The 11,777-nt window shown below is 39.1% G+C and overlaps 1 pseudogene; it reads right to left on the bottom strand.

Moving 5' to 3' along the window:
- Positions 1-11,569, bottom strand: part of LOC102868526 — a 79,044-nt pseudogene extending 67,475 nt beyond the window's left edge.
- Positions 11,570-11,777: the final 208 nt, after the last annotated feature.

Genomic DNA, 11,777 nt, shown 5'->3' with positions numbered 1-11,777 from the left:
AACCAACAACATATAATTTATATATATCATATATCATATATTATATATATTCTTTTGGACATGTAGGACATCATGCTTGGAAAAGCGGATGCACAGTGTACAAGAGGGAGACCCTGGATGAGATGGACTGATACAGTAACTGGGACAGTGGGGGTTGGTGTATCAGAATTAGTGAGACTGGCTCAGGATAGGGAAGGGTTCAGAGCTGCTGTACATAGGGTCTCTTTGCATCAAAGGAGACTTAATGGTACATAACAATAATATACTATGACAGGTTTGGAAGCACGAGTGGCATCCACTTCCTAAATAACATGCCTCTGGAAACTCTATGAACTTTGATAAATGTCGATAGTTGTAGAGAGGCTTCAGGCCTTTTGTTCATAGGGTCTCTATGAGTCATGCTCGACTCTGGGAGGTTGGGCTTTATGAGGAGAAATGTGGCGTCAGAATTAGAGGAAGACTCATCAACAATCTGCGTTATGCAGATAACTCCACCCTCCTTGCTGAAACTGAGGAGGCCCTGAAGCACTTGCTGCAGAAGGTGAGGGACTACGGTCTTTAATATTGATAGAAGTACAACATCAAGAAAAAGATTCTCACCACTGGGCCGACTGACAGCATCAGGATAGATGGTGATGAGATTGAGATTGTTAACAGCTTTGGTTTGCTTGACTCTAGAATCACCACTCTTGGTATTAGCAGCCAGGAGATTAAAAGACAAATTGTATTGGGAAAATCTGCTGTCACAAACCTCTCCAAAGCACTGATGAGCCATGTTGTCAGTCTGGAGACTAAGGTGTGTCTTATCTAGGCCATGATCTTTGTAATTACTTGCTATGCATCAGAGACTGGACAATGACTAGAGATGATAGAAGGACACTTGACTCCTTTGAGATGTGACACTGGAGAAGAGTATTGAAACACCATGGACTTCTAAGAGAACAAACAGATTCATCCTAGAGAAGGTGAAACCAGGTTGCTCCTTGGAGGAAAGGATTCTGAAGCTTTGTCTGACATACTTGGACATGTTTCCAGGAGGGACCAGTTATTGGAGAGTTACATTATGCTTGGGAGAGTGGAAGGACAGCACCAGAGAAGAAGACCCTCAATGAGACGGATTGATTCAGTAGCTGGGGTTATGGGGGTGTGTCAGAGAAAATAAGATTGGCTCAGGATAGAGCAGGGATTAGGACTGTTGTACATAGGGTCATTATGAGTTGCAGGTGATCTGACAGCACATAACAACAATATTGTATAGCTTGTGACTCATAGTGACACTACATACAACAGCTCTGCATCCTGCTCTATCCTGAGCCAACTTCATTGACTCCAACACACTCATCTGCATTACCTCAGTCACTGAGTCAATCCATGTCATCTAGGTTCTTCTTCTACTACATTCTTCCTCCATCCTTCCAAGCATGATGTTAGTCTCCAAGAACTGGTCTCTCCTTCCAACATGCCCAAGTTGGAGCTTCAGAATCCTTGTCTCCAAGGAGCAGCCTGGTTTCACCCTATTTAGGACAACCTAAATTCTCTCTTAGCAGTCCATGATATATTCAGCACTATTCTGCAGCACCACAGCTCAAATGTATCAATTCTCCTGTCATCCCTAGTCATTGTCTAGGTTTCTGATGCACAGCAAGTGAATACTATGGCCAGGATCAGGTGCACCTTAGTCTCCAAACTAAAATTGCTGCTCTCCAGTACACGAGTGAGGTGAGGTCCCTTACAGCGGATTTTCTCAATGCAATTCATCTTTTGATTTCCTGGCAGCTGTTACCAAGAGTGTTGACCGTGGAGCCAAGCAAACTAAGGTGTTAGCACTCTCAATCTCTTCATTTTCTATCATGATACTGCAAATTGCCCCAGTGGTGAGAATATTTTCTTGATGTTGAGCTTCAATGCATATTGAAGGCTTCAGTCTTTGAGCTAATTCAGCAAGTGCCTCTGGTCTCTCCTTGTTTTGGCAATGCACTGAGTAGTAACTGCTGGTAATAAATATCTAACCAACAATTCATGCTGTTACTCTTGGAGAGATAGTATGATTACTCAGGCAAAGGAAAGCAAGAAGAACAATTTTGAGGTCTTTTTTTCAGGGTGTTCATTGGCTTTTTCCATTTGATCCTGTTGTGTCTTTCTTAGCCATTGATTAACTGTTTATTTCGTGCTGAAATATTTATTGTGTTGAGAGAGGAATCAGGTGAGATACAAGCACTACCCTAATAGAGATGTTTATATAAGCTCCTAAGACCTCAGTGCTAGTTTTCTCTTTTTAGAACATGTCAAGTTACCAGCTATGCTGCAACTGATAATCTACAATGCTCATCAATCTCTGCAAAACTTATCTGCATACTACAGTCACATGAGTCTTTCTCCTGATGGGTCTGAGTCTCTGGAATACCTTCTAGTGACCACTGGACCAAAGGGACATAGATAAGTGAGGGAACTAAATTAAGAAGGAGTTGTTGGTGTCAGACATGATGGAGTTATATGGCAAATAATCTTAGCAGATGAATTATGAATACAGACCCCTCATTGAAAAGTTACACTTCTATCTCAGGTGTGCTGCATCAGAATCTAGTTTCATAAGGTCACCAGGTGATTCCTTTGCATACATAAGTTTCAAATTAAAAATATCTAGAGGAATCTCCTGGGACATTGTGAAAGTGTATAATCTGTTCTGGTATGTCTGGGTAAGAAGCGCAAATTATCAGCAGGAAAAGAATGAATTTAAAGCCTTGGTTCTTTCTCAGCAAATGTAGATTACTTCTTTTAGGGCAATCTCTTAATCTCTCAGAATTTTAGTTTCTGGCTCTGTTGAAATTGAGTGTAGTGGTGCTAACCAACTTTTCTGAAGATGATTTAATGTCATGTTAATAAAAATTATGGAAAACAAATAGCAAGTGCTGGGCAAACATTTACTGTTAATTTCCTATTTAATGAATTTTGAACTCCCAGGGTTTTATTTATTTTCTGAATGATCTTTTCCTTCTCTGTACCATCCTTTTTATGTAATTACCAGTGCGTCAGTAACACCAGCTGAACATTTTGTGCTAGAAATACCTGTTTCTCTTCTTTAATATTGTTACTTCAGCTTACACCAGGCCTTTAGAAGATCTAATTTACTATTATGAAATGATCTGAAATGTATGCTCAATGGAACAAGTAGTATGAGTTTAGCTACCCACATACTGTAAGCCATAAGGATAATTCTAGGAAAAAATATTAACAACTTATTATAAAAAACAAATCTTCTGCCATCAAGCTGATCGACTCAAAGTGGCCCTATAGGACAGAGTAGAAGTGTTTTGTAGGATTTCAGAGGCTATAAATCCTTACAGAAACAGACTGCCTTGTTTTTCTTTTGCAAAGCAATTGGTAGGTTCAAACCAGTGTCATTTCAATTAAAATTCAGTTATTTAGAGCATACCAAAATTTATTTGAATTCTGAAAGCTTTAATTTGATTTATTCATTAAAAAATTGTTTTTTTTTTTTCTGAAAGTGGAAAGGATATAGCAGTCAAGAAGGGAAGTAAGGTTTCTTCTCCTAATGAGAAGACAAGTACACAGTTTTGTAAATAAATTCTGTGACAAGACAATTTCAAAAGAACTGTGTATGAGTGGTAAAGAAAGTAGATGAGGAGTGCCAGAGTGAAAATAAAGGGAGAACTACTTCTCAAACTGAGTGAGCAAGGAAGTTTCTTTGAAGAGTAGCAGCTGTGCAAAGAGCTGAATGATAAGAAAACATAAACCATCAGAAGAGATATTTCCATCTGCTTCCACTGCTACATCTATCTACCTCATGAACACTGCCCTCTGTCTGATAAAAACCCTTAGTTGTCAACTGGATTCCATCCTCTTTTTCCTGTTCAAGAGTATCACATAGCATGTATTTTCTTTCACTGCTGCCAAAGTAATTTTCCCTTTCTACTGATTCATTCCCATCAACATATAGGCATATTGCTATTTCTTCAATCTTAAAAACATACACCTTTAACTCTACATTCCTCTTCAGTTATTTTCTTCTCCCTTTTTCTGAAATTTCTTGAAATAATAATTTCCTTTCTGTTTTACATTCTTCCTAGAACCCTTTACATCAGGACTTACTAAAACAACTATTATCAAGTTTAGGGAGCTCTAGGGTGAAGTCCACAGGTAGCTGCACTGCTAATCCAAACACTGCACCTTTCTGGGAGTTTGAATCCACCAATAGCCATGAAGAAGAAAGATGGGTAATTTCATCCCATGTGATTTACAGTCTTAGAAATACAATGGAGGGGCAGTTATGAGTTATTTAATTCTGACTAGATAACAATGAGAGATTTTCAAGGTTAAAAATTGAAATGTGTTAAGTCTGGCATCAGTTGTAAATCCTCATCTTATCTAACCTATTGATCATGTGGAGTTTGTCTTTCAATATAACTTTTCTAGCATTATTTTAATAGGGCATGTTGGCTTATCCACAAGGAGATTGGCTAGTCTTGCCTATAATTTGAAGATTTCTAGCTGCAGAGATGGAATTCTTCTCTTAGCCAGAGAAGATAGACCTGCATCAATCCATAGAAATGTAAAACACACTTCTGGATGGCAGCAACAACCATGGCTGAATTGGAGAACCAACATGTGCTAAGATGAGACCAGGGGTGGAGGTGGGGAGCCAATATTAGCATGATTTAGAACTTTGTTGGACAATTAGGTGGAGATCCAATATTGGAAAGATAAAGAATTTTGTTGGACAGTTGTGGGTGGGAAGCTAATATTGGCACGACTAAGAACTGGGCACACTTAAAGCCATGAGGCTTAAGGCTGAGATGCCTGTGTGCATGTTTCTGGATCTTTCCTGATTGTATTCTGATATTAATCATATCAAGAAAACAAATATTCTCACCACTGGTCCAATTAGTAGCATCACAATAGATGGTGAAGATATTGAGATTGTTAAGAGCTTTAGTTTGCTTGATTACACAATCAACACTTTTGGTACAAGCAGCCAGGAAATCAAAAGACGAAATGGCATTGGAGAAGTCTGTTGTGAGGAACATTTCCAGAGTATTGAAGAACAATGATGTCAGTCTGCAGACTAAGGTGCACCAACCCAGACCATGATCTTCACAGTTATGTGCTATGCATGCATCAGAAAGTTGGACAATAAGTAGTAATGAAGGAGAACCGATGCCTTTGAGCTGTGGTGCTGGAGAAGAGTGCTGAATATACCATGGACTGCAAGGAGAACAGGTTGATCCTGGAGAGGGGGAAACCAGGCTTTTACTTGGAGGCAAGAATTCTGAAGCTCTATCTGACATACTTTGGGCATGTTGCAAGGAGGGACCATTTCATGGAGAGAAACATTAGGCTTGGAAGGGTGGAGGGACAGTGTACGAAAGGAAGACCCTAGAGGAGATAGATTGACTCAGTTACTGGAAAAATGGGGGTAGGTGTGTCAGAGACAATAAGATTGGCTCAGGATAGAGCAACGTTTAGAGCTGCTTTATGTAAGAACACTATGAGACACAAGTCACCTGATGGCACATAACAACAGATATAATTATAACCTTTTGACTTCCCCAAGATGGATCTGCAAGTTCTGTGAGCTATCACATAGAATTTTGGACCCATCAAAGCAGTAAAATTGGTGTGGGATAAGTAGAAAGAGGTATGAGAGAGGGCATGTCTGTCCTCATGGGAATTAGTTTTGTTTTATTGATACTGTGTATTAAGAAAATTTCCCTTTGTGAAGTTGTTAAAGGTCAGATGTGGCATTCCTGAAGTGACTCTTGCTCTTTTTACAACTGACAACTGACACAGTTGATCATTCTTCTAAATAAATTTGTTGTACTTGAAATACAGAATAGTTTGCTCACCAGGGTTCCACCTACCTCATTGCCTCATTTCTTTTTTTAAAAAATTAAATTTTATTAGATTTAATGAACATTTACAGAGATTTTGGGTTTTCATTCATTCATTGTTGCACTGTTTTCTCCACCCTCATCCCCAGTTCGTTCTTCTTCCCCCGCCCCATGTCTGTTTGAATTGTCCAATTGCCACAGTGCTTGTCAAAGCCAGTTCTGATTAATCTCCTTTGTCAGTGTGTCCCTTGCCATTCCCTATCACTCCTCCCTGAGAGAGACTTCATCCTGATTCATAAGGAAAAGGGGACGGCGTATTCTCTTAGCTACTTCCTGCTGAAAAGGGTCGCTGTGGGTTTCAGGGTGAATGCCTTCTCTCACTACTCTAAAGGGCCCCTTTGGCAGTAGGAAACACATAGACTATTATGGAGATTGATTTTGGAATTTAGATGCACTGTTATCAATTGTGCTTAGCCGTACATGTTCATATCCTTGAAGATGTATCATGGAAGTGTTGCAGCCTAGAAGATACAAATTTAATTAACAAGTTCAAAGTGCATGAATCAAAAATTGAAAAGCAATTTCTTATTAATAATCAATGTAGAATTTAAATTCCATCAGCTTAATGTCTATTTCTAGTTAGGAGGCTCAAGATCTTATATATAAATGATACAATTACACATCCCAAGTCAATCTAGTAGTATCTCAACTTGTCAAAAATATTCTTTTGATTTTAGAGAATCATACAAATTATGGCTAACCCTGAGAAAAATTGAAATCTCAAAACACTTCATTGTGATCATATAAAACCTATATTTAGACTAAGAAGCTGTTATCTGAACAGAACAAGGGAACATGACAAGTTTTAAAATCAAGAAAAGTATGCACCGGGCTGTATCCATTCTCTATACCTATTCAGTCTTTATTCTAAACAAATCATTCGAGAAGCCAGGCTTTATGAAGAAGAATGAGGTGTCACAATTGGAAGAAGATTCATCAACAACCTGCATTATGCAGATGATACAATTTTGTTTTCTGAAAGTCAGAAGGATTAGAAGCGTTTGATACAGAGGATCAAGAACTGCAGCCTTCAATATAAATTCTATTTCAACATCAAGAAAACAAAAGTCCTTCCCACTGGATCAGTAGGCAACATGATTGATGTATAAGTGATTGAAATTGTCAGTATCATCTTACTTGAAACCACAATCTATTTCTTTGATACCAGCAACCAAGATATCAAGAGGTATATTGTTTTTGGTAAAATCTGCTGTCAGGTACCTCTCCAGAATAATGAAGAATAATGGTTTGAAGACTAAGGTGCATCTGACTTAAGCTATGTCCTTCTCAATTGTTTACAATGAATCTGAAAGTTGGAAAATGCCTGAGGATGACAGAAGAATTGACACCTTTGAGTTGTGGTGTTGGAGGTGAGAACTGAATATCCCATGAACTGCCAAAAGAACAAATAGGTCTGTCTTGGAGAAAATGAAACCAAAGTGCTTATTGGAGGCAAGAATGATTTGTCTTACATTCTTTAGGCATGCCCTTCAGAGTAGGGCTAGTCCTTGGAGATGGACACCAAGCTTGACAAGACGGAGGATCAATGAAAATGAGGAAATTCCACAGCAAGATGGATTGACATGGCCATGGTAGCAATGGACTCAAAGGTGTTCAAGATGATAAGGATCACACAGGATAGGCCAAGATTCAGATCTAGCATTCATGAAGTCCCAATGAGTTTCAGTTGACTCAAGGCACTTAACAATAACAACATGCCTCTTTGACCAAAGATGTTATGTTCATTAACTTTTTTTTTTAACCACTGTCTTTGTTTTTTTGTTAAGTATGTTCAGAAAATATCAAGAAATTGTCATAGAGTTTGGGAGCATTCTGATTTTCATAGCAGTATGGCTTTCAGGAAAGCTCTGATGTAGTCTGTAGACTGCTAATTAAAACTGTGGACAATTTGAATCCACCAGTAGATCCATAAGAGAAAAGTCAGCACTCCCTTTTAAAATGTTATTATTGTTGCTATTAAGATGTCATAGGTCTATCACTTGAAGTGACCTTGTGAACAACAGATCAAAACCTTACCTTGCCTGTTCCATCCTCATTGCCTCTGCCATGCTCAAAATCTGTTGTGGTCACTGTGTCAATCCATCTCACTAAGGGTGTTCCTTTCTTTTCTGGCCCTCTATCTTTCCTAAAATGTTGTCTTTTTCTAAAAACTAGGACATCCTGAAAACATGCCCAAATTATCTGACACAATGTATCATCATCTTGATCTCTACCTTGGTTATACTTTTTCCAAGACAGATTTGCTTTTTCTTTTGGCTATTTTTGGTACCAGTGAGTTGTAAATAACTCGAAATGATTCTATGAATAATAGATCTGAACTTTGCTCTATCCTGCATTACCATCCTGATCTCCATCATGTTCAAGCCTATTGTTGTAGCCACTGTTTCAATCCATTTAATAAGGGTCTTCCAGTCTCTCTCTGACCTTTTACCTTTCCCAGCACGATGCCTTTTTCACCAACTGTGCCTTTAAGAAACACTCTGGTTGCATTTTCTCCAAGACAGATTTATTCTTTTGTCAGTTTACGGTATATTCAATCTTTATTCAGTGTTTCTTATTCATTGTCCAACCTCGAGATGCAAAGGAAGCAGTTGAAAGTACCATGTGGTTTTTATGTGCTGTTGAGTCACCTGCAACTCATAGTGATCCTATGTATATTAGCTCTGAACCCTGCTCTCTATCCTGAGCCAATATTATTATCTCTGACAGACCTAATCCTGTTTCTCCAGTCACTGAGTCAGTCTGTCTCATCCTGGTACTTCATCTCCTGTGCTGTCCCACCACCCTTTCAAGCATGATGCTCCTCTTCAAGGGCTAGTCCCTTTTGGCCACATTCCTAAAGTATGTGAGACAGAACTTCAAAATCCTTGTCTTCAGGGAACTTCTTGGTTTCACTCTCCCTGGGAAAGATCTATTTGTTCTCCTGGTAGAGTTTAACACTCTTCTCCAGCAACACTACACAAAAGCATTAGTTCTCCTATCATCTCTAGTCATTGTCCAGCTTTCTAATGCATTGAAAGTAATTGTGAAGACCATGCCTGTATCAGGGAAATCTTAGTCTCCAGACATGCCTGTCAGTACTCTGGAGATGTCTCTGATAGCAGACTTTCCCAGGACAAATCATCTTTTGATTTCCTGACTTCTGGTGCCAAGAGTGTTTGTTGAAACACTTGATTATGGAACCAAGCAAGCTAATGTTGTTGATAATTTCAGTCTCTTCATTGCCCATCATGAAAATGCCAGTTGGCCCAGTGGTGAGAATTTTTATTTTCTTGATGTTGAGCTTCCATCTATATTAAAGACTATAGTCCTTTCCTTTCTGCAGCAAATGACTCATGTTCTTCTTAATTTCAGCAAGCAAGATTGTGTCATCTACATAATACAAGTTGTTGTTCTGTCTTCCTCCAATCCTGATGCCACATTCTTCTTCACAGAGTCAAGTTCCTGAAATAGTTTGCTCAATGTACAGATTGACTAGGTATGGAGACTATAGCTTTCCATATGGCTTTCATCTCAGCATCAAGAAAAAAATATCTCACCACTTGCCCTATAGACAACATCAGAATATATGGAGAAGAGATTGAAACTGTCAACAACTTCATCTTACTTGGATCCACAATTAATACACTTGGTACTAGCAGTCAGGTAATCAGGGGACATATTGCAATGGTAAAGTCTGCAGTCAGGGACTTTTCCAAATTATTGAGGAGCAATGATGTTAGTGCGAGGACTAAGACCTTATTTAATACATGGTCTTCTCAATCCTTGCTCTGGTGCTGAGAGATGTATGGTGAATACGGATGACAGAAGAAGAATTGATGCTTCTGAACTGTGGTGTGAGAGAAGAGCACTTAATATCCCAAATACTTCCAAAAGAACAAACTGATATGTCTTGGAAAAGGTGGAGCCAGAGTTGTCCTTGGAGGAAAAGATGATTAAGTTTCACCTCACAAAATCTGGGCATTTTGCTACAAGAGGCTATTCATTGTAGAGAGACACCATGCTTGAGAAGGTGGGGGGATGGCAAAACAGAGGAAGGCTCTTGACCAATTAGATTGACACCGTGACTGTGGCAATAGGCTCAAGTGTGTCAGAGATTATGGGGATACCACAGAATAGAACAGGATTCAGATCTGCTGTTCCTAGTGTTGCTATGCATTGTAAAAGAGGCCTGGGCCCCACCTAAATCTCCAATTTGGAGGCTCATGTGTGAAGCAATTGGATTCTGGAAGGTGAATTCTTCTTGTTTTGGTTGAGGGTCGGGTGTGGACTGTTTGTTTTTATTTCTTTCACAATATGTGTGATCTGATTTGATTTGCTGAATTAGGCTAATGATGAGCTGTGGGCTGGGAAGCCTCTTGTTTAAAGCCAATCAGGACCTGATGGGTGGGGCTTGTGTAATTAAAAGTCAGGTAGGTCCTTGTGCCTGTGGCCCTCAGGCCTGGTGTTTGGAATGAACATTCTTCTAAATGGTACAGCACTGGTCTGTCAATTCACTGTACTGAGGTAACTTGGGATTGCAGTGGTGCTGAACACTGTTCCACTGTTGTGTCAAGTGACATAATGGTTATCCATGGTGGAAAATGTTTGGTGGAGCTACCAGATTAAGAAAGACTTGGAAGCAGGAGTGGCATCTGCTTCCCGAACAACATGCCTTTGGAAACTGTGAATTTATCGAAATGACAATAGTAATAAAACAAGGTTCAGGTCTTTTGTTCATAGGGTTGCTATGATTTGTGCTTGACTTGATGACACTTAACAAGAACAACAATAACAACATCGATAGCACATAACTATTACGGTTCAGTATTTTGCCCATTGTATTTTTTAGCATTGCAATGTGAAACTTGAATTTGTTTTTCAATTCTTTTGACAGTTCCTTGTATATTCTATACTCTTTGCAAACCACAATTGGAATACATCAGTTCTTTGCAGTTTTCCTTATTCATTGTCCAATTTTCACATGCATTTGAAGCTATCAAAAATACCAAATACATGGCTTTGGTCAGTCACACCTTAGTCTTTATAGTACTTGTATCTTGCTGTTTACCACTTTTAGGAAGTCATTGTAAGCAGAAATCTGTCACGTCTTTTTATTTCTTGACTGATTTTCTTGACCATGGATTTTGATTATAGATCCAAACAAATGGTTCAGCTTTCAGATGTATGTGAAGCAATTTAATTTTTTCCCTGTTTTGTGCTTTATATTTTTAATTAATTTTAATGAACATTTACAGAGGCTTTGGATTTCCATTTATTATTCCCTTTTTCTCCTTGCCCACCCCTTCCCTCCACAATTCACTTTTCTCTTTGAAAAGCAAAGCAACTGAAATTCTTGATAGCATCAGTCTTATCGCCATCATCAGGAGATATTGTCTATTGGTGCTATTGGTGTTAGAAGTGTCTACAGTTTATCATTGAGATGTCTTCTCTAGTCAGTGACTAACTATTCTATGTTGACGTAATTACTATATTAAGAATAGAGGGTTAGGAATGAGATACAAGCCCCATCCTGCTAAGGCTTATATAAGTTCATGGGACCTCCACGTAAGGGGCTTATTTTCCTTTGGAAAAACTCACTTACTTGGGACATAGTTTTCAGCTAGTTTCTCACAAATCTCTACACCACAACCCTGCATCACCCACAGTCATTATCTGGCTGCGCCGCAAGTCTACAAGATCCTGGCCCATTGTTCACCAGTTTATTTAAAGTCAGCTTGCAAACTTATGGTCACGTGAGTCATTCCCAGGATGGGTCTGAGTCTCTGGGTGACCTTCTAGTGAATCTGAACCCAAGGGTCAGAGAGGAATTGGGGAGCTGAGCCACGGATGGAGCTGTTCATGTTA

This window comes from Elephantulus edwardii, unplaced genomic scaffold, assembly GCF_000299155.1.
Source record: "Elephantulus edwardii isolate Elephantulus edwardi_28Jun2011 unplaced genomic scaffold, EleEdw1.0 scaffold00069, whole genome shotgun sequence".
Classification (NCBI taxonomy): domain Eukaryota; kingdom Metazoa; phylum Chordata; class Mammalia; order Macroscelidea; family Macroscelididae; genus Elephantulus; species Elephantulus edwardii.
This window is presented reverse-complemented; position numbering and strand designations above follow the sequence as displayed.